The sequence below is a fragment of the Agelaius tricolor genome, unplaced genomic scaffold, assembly GCF_023055355.1.
Source record: "Agelaius tricolor isolate 1412-34295 unplaced genomic scaffold, bAgeTri1.0.p SCAF_52, whole genome shotgun sequence".
In the NCBI taxonomy this organism is placed as follows: Eukaryota; Metazoa; Chordata; class Aves; order Passeriformes; family Icteridae; genus Agelaius; species Agelaius tricolor.
Window position 1 is genome coordinate 31,299 of NW_027269312.1, and position 18,372 is coordinate 49,670.

The 18,372-nt window shown below is 44.8% G+C and overlaps 1 long non-coding RNA gene across 2 annotated transcripts; it reads right to left on the minus strand.

The window, feature by feature from the left end:
• Nucleotides 1-13,949: 13,949 nt before the first annotated feature.
• Nucleotides 13,950-17,354, minus strand: LOC139604514 (uncharacterized). Of its 2 annotated transcripts, XR_011684001.1 has the most exons (4): nucleotides 17,001-17,354; nucleotides 16,326-16,389; nucleotides 15,585-16,060; nucleotides 13,950-14,243 (listed from the first exon to the last, which is right to left on the minus strand). It is a non-coding gene; the product is annotated as an uncharacterized lncRNA (long non-coding RNA). The 2 variants fall into 2 exon arrangements; XR_011684000.1 differs by lacking the exon at nucleotides 17,001-17,354 and having other exon boundaries at nucleotides 16,326-16,443.
• Between the last annotated feature and the right edge of the window lie 1,018 nt (nucleotides 17,355-18,372).

Below are 18,372 nucleotides of genomic sequence, written 5' to 3' on the forward strand. Positions count from 1 at the left end.
CTTTACACAGGTAAGCATAACTCACCAGGCCAGGTTCATGATGGCAGATGGCAGGAGGCACTTGGCCCTCTAAATGCAGCTCGAGTGGGCACTGGGACCAGCTTGGGTCTGGGAGGCATCCTGCGCAATGCGGAATTTCAGGACCCAGCCGGCCGCTCGGGGCCGCCCCCCTGAACACCAACGCTGCCCCTTTCCCAGGTAAACAAAACTCACTAGGCCAGGTTCCTGATGGCAGATTGCAGGAGGTGCTTGGGACTCTCAAACCAGCTCGACTTGGCACAGGTGGCAGCTTGGGTCTCGGAGGCATCCTGCACAATATGAAATTTCAGGAGCCTGCCGGCCGCTCGCGGGCACGGGCTGCTGAACGCCGGTGTTTTGCGGAGATAATCAAAACTCCACAACTTTGGTGAAAGTTGTAACGCCTGTATGTTTATTACAGCCCTGGACGCACATGAGTATCGTTCCCCTAAAATGACATGCGTACCTTGGGGAACTTCAGGTCTCTTTTTATCCCCCTCTCAAATACATATGCATACAATTTCACAATAGGTTCGTACGTATTAATTTTTATGAATTTTGCGTGATATTTTCTGCTAGTTTTTCTTTATCAGAAAGAACTCCTTGGTCAGGTTGACCTGCTCTCACAGCAGTCTCTCTGTCTCTCTCTATCACCTTCTGTCTCCCCCATCCTTTATCTCTGTCCTTCTCTGAAGTAGTTTCTCTGAGCCTCGGCTTTGCAGTCAGGCTAAATGGCTATGTTTTCTAAGCACAGACTCAACTCAAAAATGTACATTTGACCTAAATCAAAATGGATTTCTACCCTGGAAAATTTCCACTCTGCCTCATTCCCCCCTTTCCTAAAAGGAAGAAGTAAATTCTTTTACTTCATGCAAATTCCTATGACAATAAGTGTACTTTAGTGCTTTACCGTGTACGTTTGATAAGGAGGTTAATGCAGCTACTCGCTGTAGCATTCTCTAATTCCAAATTAGCTGTATAATGGATAATCTTAAACTTCTTCTAACTAATATTAACAAAACTACAATGGGATGACACAACTTTAATTAAAGATTCCATTTGCAGTTGGTGACCACCCAAAGATCACATGCCACCGGTGATGATCTGCATTTTGTTTTATTCTTTGCAGGATTCCGGTTATTTCCTTTTGTATCGTGTTGGACAGTTCTCTCCGCTTTCTTGGGTTTTTCTTCAAGATCCCCAGTAGGTCTTGGTACTTAATTAATTGTTTTACCAATGTAAGGTCCATTCCAATAGGAGTAAGTGATAGTCTGTGATACATTGTGTAATTGGTTTTAATCAACTGGTGGGATGTCACTCGGGCCAAGTACGAAAACCACACTCGATAATCTTAACGAATTACAAAGACAAAAATTAAAATGATTTCTGCTGGACAAAATAACATCGTTGTTATCAATTTTTACAGCGGCACAAGCAGTTCTCGGGCGCACGCAACCTTTATCGGTATATACGAGCACAGTTTTCTGGTCAGTGACTGGATGAATTTCAAAGTGGCAAACACTCTGTTCAGTGTCTAGACACACATCTTGGGCATTAATAGTATTGCTTTAACAAATGAATCCCAGCTGTTCTCTAGTAATGCAGGATTTTAAGTTTACTTGTTCTAAAGGGTAGAGCGCTGATTTAATCTTAGCGCAATGACGGGATGGATAACGTAAACAATGGCATTACATATGGTAAGCACAAAGGCAGTGGCCACATTAGAAGCAGGATAATAGGTGAAATTTACCATAGTCCACGGGGATTGAAACTTCTTTTCAAAATCAATGGCATTATCTCAGACAACTTTCCAAATTTCAGCTGGAAAATGACCTTCACCCCTTTCCCATATGATCAGAGCTGCTGTTGCTTGCATCTATAACAGTGCTTGTATACAACTGAAAGCTAAAGACACATTATCCTGAACTGTACTAAGCGCTTCTTCTATTAACTTGTGGTCTTGGTACCTGGCCTTTTCTCACTTGGGTAGGACTTTTGAAATCTGCCACTGGCTAGTTCCTAATGCCAATAGAGATGGCTGTAAAGGCTGCTTCAATTTTGCCAGGCTACCTGCTGTAGTGGCCAGCTTATTCATCAGTATTTCTGAATCAATTCAATTTAAAAATCTCAATCCTGTCCTTAATATCTCAGTTAGATCCTTTCTTATTCTGCTCTTGGGGTATACTTATCTTTGTAACCATGTTGTCTAGCTCTTAAAGGATGGTCTTAGGAAAGAGCAGCAGGCTGGTTGGATTTTTGAGATGTTCATTTGCATTAGCAACTCAACACGTTTGAGAGACCATTCTGGATTGAAGAACGGTTGTTGTTCGCCCTCATTTCTCACTACGTAAGGGCCTATTTCATACGCTTCAGATTCATGTTTGGGTTGCGTCTGAACTATTTGATTAGTAGTGTGGGTTGTATAAGGTCCTGCTTATACAACACTGCAACAATAAAGTGCAGTGTCTATTTTAAACTTAAATGAGAGCCTGATAGCATCCTGAGCCTAAAGGCAGGTCACTTCTACAGGCTGTATCAAGGTGAAATTACACCAACGGTCTGATTCACTTAGGCTATCGCAAACTTCCTGGTGCCTGTATACGGGAGAGGTTGAGACACTAATTGCATCTGGTCTCTCATAAGCCATCCCATTGACCACCCAGCACCCTACTTTGATTTCTTCTCTCCTGATCTCTTGAAGTGTCCACAGTTCTCGTTCCTGCCGCTCCTGCTCCTCATATACCTGATCTTCATGAATTACTACAGTGGATAGGTTTAGATCTTTTATCTCAGCAAGTTCTCCCATGGATCTAGTATACTGATTAAAAGCCTGGGACCAAGGCCATTCAGCATTGCTTTGGATAGAGGTACTCTCTAATTCTAAGACTCCGGTTATAATTATATACAAAACAATTCTGTAAATGAAATTACAAACTACCCCCGGCCACAATATACTCATTTTGTCCGAGTAAGCTTAATCTCAGTTCGTTGTCTCCTGATGTCACTCTCTGAGGGGCTCCTGGGGCCTTCTTCACTCGAGAGTGATGGATCTAGGCATTCTGCTCTTTGATCTTGATTGTGGTGAAGGTGGTGAGAAGCACTTGGAAGGGTCCCTCCCACTGTGGTTCCAAAATGTTTTCTGCAAGAGGCTTAACATATACATAATCTCCAGACTGTATGTTATGTACTGGTCTATCTAGCTCTCTGCTCCGAGTTCCAGCCACGTGTTTCTCAATTTCTCTAAGCTGTTTGCTTAAAGCCACCGTGTAGGTGGCCAGTGTTATCTCCCCAGTGTGGGTGGACATTCCCTTTTGTATTCCATATGGTCTTCCATAAAGCATTTCAAAAGGACTCAGCTTTCCTTTAGCCCAAGGTTTAGTTCGAATTTGCAATAGTGTCGGTGGAAGATCTTGGGGCCAGGGTAGATTAACTTCCTGCCCCAGTCTTACAATCTGCTGCTTAATCAAATGATTCATTTTCTCTACCTGGCTGTTTTACCGGGGGCGGTATGGAGTGTGAAGTTCCCAATCTATGCCCAGGTGGCTACTAATCTGTTGCGCTACTTTGGAAAAGAAATGTGATCCTCTAGCCGAGGATATTGTGGCTGGAACTCTGAAGCGTGGTATTATTTCTTGTAATAATACCCTGGTCACCTCTTGAGCTTTGACAGTTCTGGTGGGGAATGCCTCTGGCCACCCTGAAAATGTATCTGTTAATACCAATAAATACCGATACCCCCCTTTCCTTGGGAGTTCTGAAAAGTCAATTTGCTGCTGCTGTCCGGCCGTGGTCTCTCCCGGTCTGACCGAGTTTAGGCCTGGGGGTATTTCTGGGGTTAGTCTGGAGGCGAGGATCACGCTGTCGGTTTACCTGAGTAACAGTGGCATATAAATTCCTGGCAACGGTTCTTTCAATCAGATACGTGTTCTAGAAAGCCTGTGGAAACTACTACTGAAAAGTCAACACTTCATTTCGATGCACTCTGTATCACTGGCAGCCTTGGTCATTCTGGGAAAGGAGCCACACTTTATAAAAGCTTTTAACTAGTTAGGCCCTGGTGTGTTTTCTAGTGCTCCTCCTTCGCTAGTGACCACAAAAATGGGAAGGGATTACCAGCTCTCTTTCAATGGTAGTCCACCCCTTGTGGTTGCATGTCTCTTTTGATTAGTATTATTATATTCTGGCTTACCTTTGAGGAAAATCTGTCCATAATTACCTCACCTTTTGCTTTCTTTGCCTCTCCATCCACCAGCTCATTTCCATCCTCCAATTTCCTTTCCTCTGAGCTCACTCTCTGGTGTGCCTTAATATGCCTTTTCAGGCAGCTGAACCGCTTCCACCAGCCGGATTGTCTCTTCTTTCCTCGTGAGGTTAGCGGTCCCCTCTCCTTCCAGATGGCTCCATGTGCGTGCACAGCTCTGAATGCATACCTCGAGTCTGTATAGATGTTTATTTTCTTTTCCTTTTCTATTTCTAAGGCATGGGTCAGGGCATTTATCTCACCCTTCTGTGCAGAGGCACTTGTCAGTAAGGGTCCAGACTCTATTACTTTATTACCTCTCTGCAGGTAGTCACCGTGTACTTAGCATGTAGCTTTCCACTGGCAACGTAGCTGCTCCTGTGAGTGAACCAGGTCTCTGCATTGACCAGAGGAGCGTCTTTCAAGTCTGAGTTGCTGGAGTAAGTAGCTTCAGTGGTCTCTAGGCAATCGTGCTGTACTGCTTCTCCTTGATTCCACTGAGAGAAGAAGCTGGGTTGACAATATCAGTCACTACTATCTCTACATCACCTTGCTCTACCATGATGGCCTGGTATTTCAGGAACTTCTGTGGTGAGAACCAGTGGCTGCCCTTTACTGCCAGTACTGCGGACACCGGCGTGGTCATTTTTGTCCCAGGGTAAACTTGCGTGCCTCTTGAATACTCAGCACGACTGCTGCTACAGCCTGAGGCAACGTGGCCATCCCTTTGCTGTTGCATCTAGTTGCTTAGAGAAGTAAGCAACTGCCCTCTGGTATGGACCCAAGTCCTGAGCCAGTATTCCCAGGGCAATTCCTTATCTTTCATGGGAAAATAGAAAGAATGGTGTACTTACATCTGGAAGTCTCAAAGCTGCAGCTGACATGAGGGCACTCTTTAGCTGGTGAAAGGCCCGTGTGGCTTCTTTTGTCCACTGGAGATCTCTGTTTCCATTGGCAATAAGAGCATAGAAGGGTCTGACGGGCGGTCCATAATTATAAACACACAGCTGGCACTACCTTGCTGTGCCTAAGAAGGTTCGGAGTTCTTTCGTTGTCTGGGCTTTTGGGGTTTGGCTTATGGCTTCCCTGCCCTAAAGTCTGCTGCTCAGCACTCGCTTCCTACCCCAGGTAGATTACTTTCTGTTTCGCTACCTGTGCCTTTTTCTTTGATACTCTGTATCCTTGGAGTCCTAGGAAATTTGAAAGGCTTACCACCTAGGCCACACATGCTTCCTTCGTCCGAGTGGCTACTAGAAGATCATCCTGTGTACTGCAACAGCCTCCCTTCTTCTTGTGGAGCTTACCAGGACTCTGGATCATTGCGAGTTGTTCTCCAATTGGAGTGGGGGAATTTTTGAAGCCTTCAGGCACGTGGACCATGTGAGCTGTGTTTTGCACTGCTTCTAGGGCTTTCTCGCTCGAACGCAAAAATTTTCTGGCTGGCTTCGTGGATGGGGAGGCAAAAGAAGGCATCTCTCAGGTGTAAAACAGTAAACCAGGTTAGCTCAGGTGTTAAACAAGTTAGTAAAGTATATGGATTTGCTACCACAGGGTATAAATTCTTGGTTATCTTATTGACAGCCCTCAATCCAGTACTATCAATTATTGGGCTGATTTCTTTCCTATCTTCTTTTGAGGGGGTACTGCTTAATTCTTACTGGTTGTGTTCCTTCCTTAAGCCTGATTACCATGGGGGGGCATTTTTCACTCTCCCTGGTACAGCAGAGGCCCATACCCCCAAAAATACTTATTTACTTATTCTAATATCTCTTTCCTAATGTCTTTCTTAATTTCAATGGCTGTTAATGTTAAGCCTAACATCTGTATATCATTTGCCTCCAGAGTAACCTACTCATTTGAGATTGTTTAGCGAATTGAGCATATACAAAAGCTTCTAAGTACACATGTTACTTTAAAGGTTTGCAAAAGTATGCCTTCTCAGACTGGACAGTTGTTCCCCACACTACAACATAAACATTCTCCACAGGTACTAAAGCTTTAGTTAAAGCTGAATATATGGCCCCTGTATCAACTAAAATTCCACCCTTTTCTTTCTTCTGATCTCACTGCCTCTTGCAGAGGGGTCTGTTACCTCCTAGTTCTGGATGAAATTGGACTGCCAGGAGGGGGATGGGTGCGAATGGGCATACCTTTGGAGCCTGAGTCCTCTTCCCTTTTGGGGAGGTCATCCTTATCCTTCCTCCCTTACCTCAGGAGGAGCCTTTAACAAATCATATGTACTCATTTTGCGAACTGTAATCGCTTTGCATTTCAGCATGATAATCTTTGTCTGACTTCATACATTGCTATCTTATGCTGCATACTGAACGACATGTTTGATTTGCCTTCTGTTTGCTTTGTTTTTTTCTTTTTTTTTTTGTTCAAGAGCTACACCAGTAGGTCAGAGGGAGCTCTGACCCCACAGTTAGTCTGCCATTCTGGGTGATTTCTTAAAGCAAAAAAAACACATCAGCATACGGGACCTTATCCCATTTACCTTTCCATTTTAAAACAGCTTTAACTGCAATGAGGTATTATAAATCTTTTTATTTTCTGAGCTGCCCCTACTGACAGCCTTGTCCCAGTCAGCCCCTCCCAAAAGGGGCTGGTTCAGGAACCTCTTTGCTCTGGTTAGTTCTCATTATCTCCTTCTCCTTATGCTATCTTGTTTCCCCCCAAGCCTCACAGTGTCTTTTCTCAGTTTTTCCTCACACACAGATCTCCAGGTGGCAGGTATCAGATGTGATTGTTCACACATAAGCTTTAAGATCTCAGGTTCTGAATTGGCTTCATCAGGAACCTTTAATTTACACTTAAGACACAGTACAGCAATACTAGTGCCTCTCACAAACTCTGCATTGCACATAAGGTGCCAGCCTCTCGATGCACCAAAAACTCCCGGGAATTGCCTGCAGGCTATTCTGTTTATCACTTTGGCGTTTATCACTTAAACTCTATGGCGGGTTGTCCTCAGTCTAAACTTACTGTATTACCCACTGAAGTCCCATAAACTCATTCATCTCTTCTGTCTAAACTCTATTTTACAAAATCTCAGTCTATTTTAGTTCTCTTCTTGCACCATCTAATTAAAGCATTGCTTCTACTGACACTCACTTTACTGCCTTGCAAAAGGCTGTGCTTGTTACAGCAAAAACTCTGATATGCTCACACACATGGACGCACGCACACCACTGATCACAAATTCACTAGAGCCGGGCCACGCCAAATTCCCCGTGTGCCTCGGCAACTGCCCAGGCCGTGCCAGGAGGGCTCCTGAGAGGGAACGTTCCAGGCCGGGCCACGGGCACAAGAAGCGCCCTCAAATGCAGCGGCACAGCCCGATTGCAGCCCTGCAAACGCTGCCAGAGCTGCAGCTTCCCGCAACTGAACCCCGAAACTGACGCCGCAGGTGGGGCTCACCTCACTTCAACAAGGGCAAAGAAATGTGTTCTCCCCTTCAAGTTCATCCCCTATGAGAGCAGATAAGAAGGGGCTTTCCTCCAATGAAATCCTTCAAGCAATGTGGAAAGGGGGATTTTGACCTCAATTAAAACCCTTGAAAAGGAGGGACACCAGTGCTGTCCCCTCAATTTAAATATTAGGATGATGAAAATGGGATGGCTGCCTTCAAATCAAACCTGCCACTGGCAACTATTTACAGACTCGAACAGGACGGGCCACTCAAAAATCAGTGTCTTGAGCTGGTTTATTTCAACATCAGTCTCAACACTTAACAATGGAGACACTCGATGTGAACAGCTCACTGATTTAAACAGAATGCCAAAGAAACATAATGTTACAACAGAGCATAAAGCAAAATCTTCCCAAGTTTCAGCCAATCACACATAGAGCAAAAGCATATTGACATTACTTCTACCCAATTACATGGAGCATACGTAGCTTCGGTTAAAACAATAGCGGCATATTTTCTAACACAATGGCTAACTAACTAACATATTCATGTTGGCCTTCTAAAATATACATTAAGTAAATTTGTTGCAACCAAAAAGGACAAACCACATAGGCTTATTGTTCTATTTCTCATGTCTAAGCTGCAGCCTAAAACTCTTTCTGCTATCTTGACATTTCTCTGTCTTTGCTAGCTTTTTGGGGCCTGCTTTTTTACCATTTTCTCAAAACTCTTTAACTTTATGGATTCCAGCAAAACCCATAATATGACAACAATACTTCGCCCATTCCCGTTAAAATAGAACACAGGGATTCCCTGTCACCCCTGGGAGACCCCTAACAGCCTGGAAAAGACAGGTTTTCCTTCAATCGACACCCTTCAAACTGCAAGTGAAGGAGGATCCCCCCCAGTTCAAACACAGAAAATAATAGAAGAGTAGCTGCTTGCCTCTCCTTAATTTCTTTTGTCCTCACAAGCTCCATTTTTGTTCCTGGAGAACCAGGGAGGGAGTGGCAAGATGAGATTGAAAAGGGAAAGGACAAAAGTCCCCGCTCCAAATCCACATGCGCTCACCTGTTCAGCTGCTGCTTCCCGGCACAAAGATTCGTCCCTCGGCACCTCCTTTAAGCGATGCTCCACGTGTTCAAGCGCGTATCCAGGTGTTCACCAGACGGTGTGAGAAGCTCTCGCAGTCCTTCCATGAGACAGCCCCAGGAGTCCCCCATGAACCCCTCTACTCAGCAGCTCCATGCAAAAGGGAGCTGAGGCAAAACCTCCCCCTGGCAGGAGCCGGCCCCTCATCATCCTCACAGCTCACACCTGGCGCTGATGCCACTCTCCAACAGCGCCTCTCCCCGTCCAGCACACGGCCCGCTTCTCACAGACACAGAGCCAACAGAAATCTGCCACAGGTGTTGGCTTTTCTTAGTCCATCTGCTTCCACAATTCAAACACGTGTGTGCGCTGATAGCATTGAGGGAAAGCTTTCCAGTGCACAAAACTGTCATTATGGTAGCACGCTTTGATATGCCTTCAGAAAAAGCAGAATCAGCGCCAACTCCTAAGAGGCCTGCTGAGGAACCCAGCCCTCCTTGGGACACCCAATGCAACAGACCTCGAAAAATGAGGGGAAAAGTCAAGCTTGGAGTGGAAAAACAGAATATAAATACAGCAGCCGTTCAAAAAAGCCCTCACACAGCAGTAGTGGGAACCAGTCACATTTCTTCTTTCCTTGCTCTCTGTAATGACATAAATATGAAGTAAAAAACCCACATGAAACACAAGGCAGAGCTGGGATTTTACACGTCTTCCTTTTGGCTCTCTGGATGACAAGCGCCTCTTCCGGGACTGTGAAACGATTTGGGCACTGGCAGAGAACGGAGGCAAAAGGTGCCAGAGAGCCCTTTCTATTGCCTTCAGCCCCTGCAGCTGTTCTGAGGGTTCCAGGGCACAGCTCGGTCGGTTCCTAGATAAAAACATTACGGCAATATCTTCAGAACTACTACCCATCTCCAGTCGGAGTTTCCTACATTCCTGTAAACAAATGAGTGCATAGAGAGGGTTTCTCCCCAGCTGAATTTAGAGACAAATTCCTATTCTTTAGCAATACCTAGAAAACCGAATGCCTTGCCAGGTTTTAGCATCCTACACCCACTCACCCCTCCCTGTGCATTTGGTGGCAGCTTTGGGTCCTTCTGGGGAACAGCACCCAGCGTAATCCCCCCCCACCACCCACCTGCTCCTGCACCGCAGTGGGGCTCCCTCTCCTGGGGACCTTGGGGTGCCCCCAACGGCATCAGAGCCCCGAGTCTTCACCCCCCCCTTTTCCTGACCCCCAAAGAAGGCTCAGAACAAGTCCGACTGCCCTGGACAGCAGCGCAGCGCTTCCCCCAAGCCCTTTCCACACGTACATGGCCCCAGCAAGGGATTCTGCTGCAACAAGAAAGGGGGGGCAGCCCCCAGAAGGGTTGAGGTTCCTCCCCAGCCTCGCTGTCACGGGCCAGGGGCCGCGAGAGAGGGAGCGGCACAGACGGCGGGGAGGGCCCGGCACAGAGCGGGGGCCGCTCTCAGCGCGATGCCGGGAAAGCCGCGGCTCCGGCGCTGTCGGCCGGGGTGCTTGACCGGCACGGGGGGATCCGCTGAGAGCCTCCGGCCCCGCGCGGGGACTCCTGCAAGGGCCGAGGGGTGCCGGGCTCCGGCCCTCGGGGCTTTATTCTCCGGCACCCCGAGCCCCGCGGCTGCGGGGCAAAGAAGGAAAGGGGGCATGGGAAGAGAGGAGCGAGAGCAGGGCATGAGAAAGGGCGGGGAGGGAGCTCGGGCTGTGGAGGAAAGCGGGACGGGAAGGGAAAGCCCGGGACGGGGGTACAGGGAGCGTGGACAGAGGAGGGTGAGAGGGGGAAGAGAAGGGAGTAGCGGGGTAGGGACAGGACAGGAAGGAGCCGGGTTTGTGGGGGGAGAGGGAATGGGGGAAAGGGAGCGAGAGAAGGCGAATACGGGGAGAAGGAAGGATGGCTAGAGAGAGGGACAGGCGGGGAAGCCTCCCAGCGCCCCGGCTGCGCCCCGAGCCCGGCCCGGCGCCTCGCCCTGCCCGGGATGCTGCGCTCGGTGGAGCTCGGCTCGCTTCCGAGACACTCGGCTAGAGTCGTCTCTTCGGCTAAACTCGGCTATTGTCGGCTAAACTCGGCTCTTGTCGGCTGCATTCGCCTCTTCGGCCGAGCTCGGCTCGCTTCGGCCCAACTCCCAGCCGCTCTGTGCCTTCGGCGCGCCTCGGCTCCGCTCGCCTCAGCTCGGCTCCCTGAGGATGGGCAAGCGGCGCCGCCTCACATTCAGCTCGCCCGGCTCGGGGCTCTCCTGCTGCCGCGTCCCGCGGGCGGCCCGGCCATCGCACGGACGCGACCAGGAGCGCGGGGTCGGGCAGGAGCTCATTAGGCTGTGACCGCACTCGCGCTAATTAGCGCGCACGAGAGCAGCAGGCTCACTTCGCCTGAGCTCGGCTCGCTTGGCTTCAGGCAGCCTCGGAAGCCTCGCCACGGTTCGCTCGAGGTCATCAGGTTCGGCCGGTCTCGCCTTGCTTCGGCCGAGCTCGTTCGATTCCCCTGAAGGCAGCGTCGTTCTGTTGTGTTTTTAGAAATATCTTTCTATATTGATTGTACATTTCTATAGTTAGATTTATATTTCTATAATACTTCTATGAGTCCAAATAAAAACCCCATCTCTAACCAAATAAATACAAAAAACCACCTTCTTTTAAACGATATTGAAATATTTTTATACTTTGTATAATTACATTCACATTTATATTTTAGTTTCTTTTGATGCAATATATTAATAATTATATATAATCTATAAAATTCTAGACATGTTTTTAAATTATTATTTATATTATGTATCGTATCTACTGCTGCAACTGATTTTTTCTTCCACTTTTAAACTTTATCTGTATGTATTTATGATATATTTCTAGACTTAGATTTCTACCTTTATATTGTTTGTATTTATAATTTTTATAATCAAAACCCTGCCTATTGACAAGTAAAAAAACACGCTTTATTTAGCTATTTAAAAATATTTTTATATTTGTAATTTTCATATTTATATTTATAATTTGTTCTATATTACGTGATAACATACCTGCTCCTGCACCGCAGTGGGGCTCCCTCTCCTGGGGAATTCAGGGTGCCCCCAACGGCATCAGAGCCCTGAGTCTTCACCCTCCCTTTTCCTCTATTTAGAAACTACACTGGAACTTTTTTCTGGAAACAAAGACATTACCTAAATCCTCTCCCCACATCCTAGACAGATAGATATTCAGTTCTTAGTTGACTGGGCAGCAGTTTCTTAAATAGAATGATAAACAATATGTAAACTTTTTAGCTACAAGCAAATAGGCAAATCTGAACAAGGTCCTGGTGGCCAGCCACTGAAGTTATTTTGAAGCAATTTTTTAAACAATAAAATACTGATACCACAAAAAATAAAGCAAAAAGCTGACTACTGGCTAAGAAAGAAGGAAAAATTAACTTTTGATGACAACAACAACATTCCAACAACACAGGCTTTTTTCCAATCTCATACCTTATTACTACCTCTCTTGGGAATTCTCATCGTGGATCCCAAAAGGAATAAATACCTCACAGTGTCCTAAAGCACAAAGTAGCACGCACCAGCTCCTCACACTCCCAGGAGGTCAGCACAGCGTGCACCGAGTCTGCAACAAATTCTGCTCAGTGAGGGTCTGCAAACAAAGTTTCAAGTGATGAATTGAACTGATTTTCAAGGGATGCTTTCTAAGCACAGAAGCACAACAAAGAACAAGCAGAAACAATCCTTAAAGAAATCTGCAAGTTTTATTTAGCATGTATGTGACTGATTGCCACCCTATGGCTTCTCACTTTGATTTATCTGTAGGTTCAGGGAGATGATAATGCACACTCTGCCTTCCCTGAACCCCCCACATCAGCTGAGTGCTGCTCAGCGCGTTCAGATAATCGGGAACTGGATTATGCACACCCAGATGGACCGGAACTCCTCTGCTGCAGATTCAGGAGACGAGAGCAGAGAGGCGCTGGCCGAGGCGTCATCCCAATTCTATTTCTGTGTGACGAGAAGTAGTTTGTTCCCAACAGCTGCAACAATCCTCAGCTCGCTCCCGTGGTGAGTATTAATGGCACACAGATGGCAGCCTGAGGAAATAATGGTCTAGGCTCTAAGTGGTTGGGACAGGGTCTGATTTTTTTCTTTCATATTTGTATGATGATCAGTACAACAGGGCTCTGATGGATGACTCGGCAACACGCAATTAAAAACTCCTCCATAGGATTACATGGACTTGTAGGAAAAGACAAAAGCCTATCACCCTTCTGAAATCTCCTTTTAATCCAAAGCACGTGGATTGTCACTGTACTGCAACTTCCAGGTTTTCAAAGCAGCTTACTTCTGAAGACCAGGAAACATTTATTTCTACAGAAACAATGGGCAGCACCCAGGCTAATCTAAGCACTACTGTTTGATAGGGGATCTGCAAGTGTGCCAGTCCAGCTTAAAGTGGGCTTTATGCCAGTCTAACATCCCCACAAAATCCTTCGCGTATTTCCCGACCCCGAAATCTTATTTTTCCCTAAAGATTCTCATCATTAGCTGTTGCAGTGTGATTTCCTCTTTCACCTATCCCAACCCCCTCAGGTGCACCAACCTGTCCCCCTCCCCCTTTTGCCCTCCTGCCTAAGAGCTGTTCATCAATCTTAACATTCCAGCAGGGCGTCGTGTGGTTGGCAGACGCTCCTCTGGTCTGGGCTCATTGGCTTGTCCAAGTGTCTGTATCCTTGGTCCTTCCCCTCCTCACACCTGGTTGGCCCTCACCTGTCCCTCCCCTCCCCCTGTCCCCGGGGCTTAAAAGGACACAAGACCATGCAGCCAGGGTCTGTCTGGGAGCTGTTACCACATTCAGAGGTCTACCATGCTGAAATAAAACTCTGGATTAAAGACTCTATGACAGAACCTGCTCCTTTTCTCTTCACTGCTGCTTGAACCTTTTCCACCAAAGGTAAACTGAGTTCCTACTTTGCCTGGATTTGTTCTGAGTGCTCAGCTGCAGCATCCAGCCGGCAAAGGTATCTCTGCGGTGAAAAACGCCACAGCTGCTGCCTTTGGTCTAGCAGCAAGGGCCAGAAGAAGCCAGGCAGGACACACCCAGAAACCTCCGGGTCTAATATTGAATAATTAGCGATGTCCAAGTAACATGGTTTTTTTTACAGCATTCAAAAATATCATGCTGGACTGAACTAGAGAGTAATTTTCCAATATAAGCTTAGCAAAGTTTGAATTGACTGGTCCAGACAGAAAACCTACAAGTGAACACCTACACCTGCCTAAAAAGACCTAACAAGCCCCTGGCAGCTACTGGCATCAAAGCACAGTGGATGTTTCTAATACAGGGTAAGGATAACAATATCACCTTTTGTTCTCTCCAGTTTGTTTTCTCTGCAGTCATATTTGCTTCTTATGATTTTTTCAGTCTCTGTATCTTCTCGGACAGCACTGAGTCTGACAACAAGGATACGAGAGTCTTTCCCTGCCCTATGGAGAGAACCAGGAAAAAAAGTTAAAAAAAGAACACGGCAGTTTGAAATTAATATTTCCGATGAGAAGCAGTAATAAAGCCTCTCTGATTTGGCCTTATTATAAAGCAGAGCAATAGGGCTCAGGAGCTCAGTCCCTGAGTAGGGACCGGGTGCCCGAGGCTAGCTCGCTCATGCCAACGCCACGGGGCTACCATCTAGCAAGCATGGTGATTATCAGCTCTATAGTGATTGCAAGCTCTTAGGATTTCAGCTTTGCTTGCTAGGTAGTGGTGCCCCGGGCTTGAGGCTGCAGCAGACGGAGAGAGAGGAGAAGGAGAAGGCGCAGGCTGTTCCACGGAGATGGCTTTATTTGGGGGGGTCCGTGAAGGGTCTCTGCTCTTCTTCTTTCTCCCCTAATGGGGTACAGTATGCTTCTTTTATAGTGTTGGAAAGGATCCAAGCTTGACCAAAGGTAAGGGGTTAACATGACATTGCCTTATAGGGTTACAGAGATAGGTTAAGGGTGGAGGACAGGGAAACAGAAATTTTCTTTTGCTGTTTCAGCATTCCTATGGTTCATATTCTCCATGGTGCTTTTCCTAAATCTATGGGGTTTACTACAAAGCAGCACCTAACAAACAGAGCAACAGTAAACAAAGCATGATACCTCTCTGGGGACAGAAGACTTACAACCTCTCCAGGATTTACAATTCTAGTAACCAAGCCCTTCAGTACAGCAGCCAAGTGTCCCATTAGGTGGTGCTACACCAAAGAATGATCTGGGAGGTTCCAAAGAGTGAAATGCACATTATTTTCCAAAGACATAAAATCTTGCAGAATAACAAAACTACAATAGATATAAACTACAGGGCAAGAGTACAAGTGTTAAGGAGGAGCTTGAACCATCTTGAGGAGCTGGAACCATCCAGGTGAGCAACTGATAACTGGATCCTCAACAGAGTTTGAGGAACCCTTCAGGATATACAGAAGGGTTTTCCCCAGAAATTTCACAGGCTGAGTTTTGATAGAAGTACACTTGCCAGATGCTCAGAAATGTCACCCATTCTCCGGGTGTCTTGAGAGAGCTGCGAATGGCTCTCACATAGTTTGAGCTAGTTCTGTAGGGTCTCAGGGTGAATTTCACCAGATGCAACCAAACTGGGCAACTCCCAGTGGGACAGAAGGAACCCAAAGCTTGTTTTACCCAAAGCTTGGGTAAGCAGAGCTCCAGCAAATACTGAGGAAACAGACATAACAGGGTAAAAAATAATAAACCTACTTTTTTTTTTTTTTTTAATCTTGCCTCTTTTTTTTTTTCGGATGAGCAAAACAATTAAGGAGAAGGTGAAAAACTCACCATGACTGAACATTTCATCCTCTGTAAGCTGACCATCCTTAGCATAGAGGATTCCAAATTTAAAATTCACCAATCCCTGGGAAATAAAACCAGATACTGTATGATAAACAGTCAAACAGAAGACGTAAGAATTTGTTTCCTCTAAGGACTTTCACGTATGTATGTATCTTTGTATACATTGCATTCGAACATACATTTTATACCATCTCCCACTACATAACAATTTACCTTTAAACTTTGATAGTATAGCATAAAATCATGAACTTCAATTGTTGCTCTATTATTGTTAAGTTGGTGCTTAAAGTTATTTTTGCTGTCATGTTCAAAAAAAATTACTTATTTTTACTGTAATGAGCAATTGATTTCCAAGTCATCATAAGCCCATCAAAATACAAAGCTGTATTCACCGGACGGGTCTGTGAGCTACAAGTAGTTAGGCTTATACTTACCTCTTGCTCTTCCAGAACCAATAAATCCTGTCAACAAAACCAGTATCTTTAGTCCCCTCCTATTAAAGATTCTACAAGGATGATGGTTTTATTTGTGTTTAGAAGTTTGGATTTGAAATGGCCAGTTCAATGGATAAAGACAGTTTAAGTAGTATTACATTATTATTATTATTATTATTATTATTATTATGTGCTACTGGAAGAGACAAACGAGTAGTATCTATACTTAATTACTTCTATTTCCAGAAAATAATAAAGAAAAAGAACCAAACAAAAAAAAGTCACTTCCTACCTTTTGTATCTCAGGATGAAAAATTTCTCTTGGGCTCTTCTCCAATTTATCAAGACTCATAGCACTGAAATGCAAATGAACTAGTGCTTTATAGGAGGGCAAGTGCACATTTCAACCCCGAACCACCAATCGATTGCAGTTACAGTGCTTACAAAGTGAATTGTTCCGAGAGCCTCTGGTAAATGGAATAGTTTGTGCAACTGCCATTTCTTTCCCAAAATACTAACTTCCAACACTTCCTAAACTTAGTTTGCATTTTAAAAACAGAAATTAGTAAGACTCTGTGTGGAGATCAGGTTGAAATTTATTTCCTTCTACAGCACAGGGCTCTCTTCCATCACCCTTACTTTGGCTCCACACAGAATCACGGGGAGCATTTTAGGAGGGCTCAATAACCAATTGTAGTTCTCTCTTTTTCTAGTTCTCTCTCTTCCTAAATAATTCAAGGCAAGTCAAATGAGAAATGACAAGTTCAGCATCAAATTCACACTTTTCCCCTTTGGTCAAGAACAGGCTTTAAAACCACTTATTGCTGCCTTCAACGATTAAGACTTGCAAAACCATTTTTACACGTTTTATAGATTTATCATAAAAACCACAGAACGCAAGCTCTGAATTACAGGAAAAGGTACACAGGCAAATATCTAAACTGATGGCTTATTTGTCAATCCATACCTTAATAGAGATTGCACTGAGAATGGTTTTGTGGGACTCTAAGGGAGACATATTTTCTGAGTACCCTTTAAACAAGAAAAGCTAGAATATATTACAGGACATACCCACTTTTTCTGCATATTCAAATAGGATTATCAATAAAAACATTTCAGTTGAAAAAGAAGGAAGAAAACCAAGGTAATTTTACTCAGCTATATTTACTGCCGATTTAGAGAAAAAAAAAAAGTTATGAGTGCTGCAAAGAAAAAAAAGCGAACCATAAATGTCTACAGTAGAACTTTAAAACAGTTGCTTGGATAAAAGCATCTCATGGAACATGAAGTAGAAAAAAAGTGAAACCAGTATCAGACCTGCCTATTTTCTTACCATTGCACAAGAAAATCCTAAAAGCAGTATAAAGTCACTGACTAAAACCAATCATAGGATGCAACCGAGAACTATTTAGGCATTTGCTAATCTAAACGGAAACCTTTTCTGGATTCTAGTGTGAAAAATGCATGTATTTTATGATTGGCTTTTAGCAAATATTAAAATGAATATTATATGTCTTGTGTTAGAAAGTAATGCTATATTAATTCTCTTAAGTAGTGTGTTAAATATAGTTTTAAGTTATAAAAATTGTTAAAATAGAAACGATGCTATGTAGGATACTATTTTTAAAAGAAAGGACGGGCAGTGAGATAGCAGCCACAGGACACCTAAATCTTTCAGAGAAAAAGAATTTATGGCCCTCTTATCAGAAGAAACGAACTTCTTCCCACCTCGAAGGCGCTGTTAGGATTCAGAGGAAGCAGTTGACGATGACCAGACAGAATCCTGTGTTTGAATGGAATTTATGCATCATGTATGAAGTGTATGAATATGCAACAGGCTGTTGTTTTTAAGGGTTAATCCTTTGTTAATGGGTGTCCTTTTTCAGGCTCGTGCTGCCCAGAAAAAGGTACCCAGATGTCCATAACTCTCTGTATTTATTATCTCATATTGCCCTAATTCAAATTGTCCAAATTATTATTACTCTAATTGTGTAACTATTTTTATAACCATTTTATTACTATTAAATTTTTAAAATTTTGAAAACAAGTGATTGGCATTTTTAACACTAGTGTCAAATCACAAGTTTTGTCTTTAGAAGCTCGAGGCTGGAGAGCATTTCCCCTGGGGATCAGGAGGGTAGGAGCACAAGGGGGTGAGTTTGCAGATCGCACCTGTGCCATCAGAAGGATCCAGCCCACGTGCTCCTTGGGCTTGCCATTCTCCTGGCCATCGCTGTGTTTATTGCTCAGCGCCGCTCCATCTGTTTTCGTGGAAGAAAGAGCCACGAGCACTAAGGCAGTCAGCAGCCGTGTCATTCCAGGGATATCGCAGCGCTCTC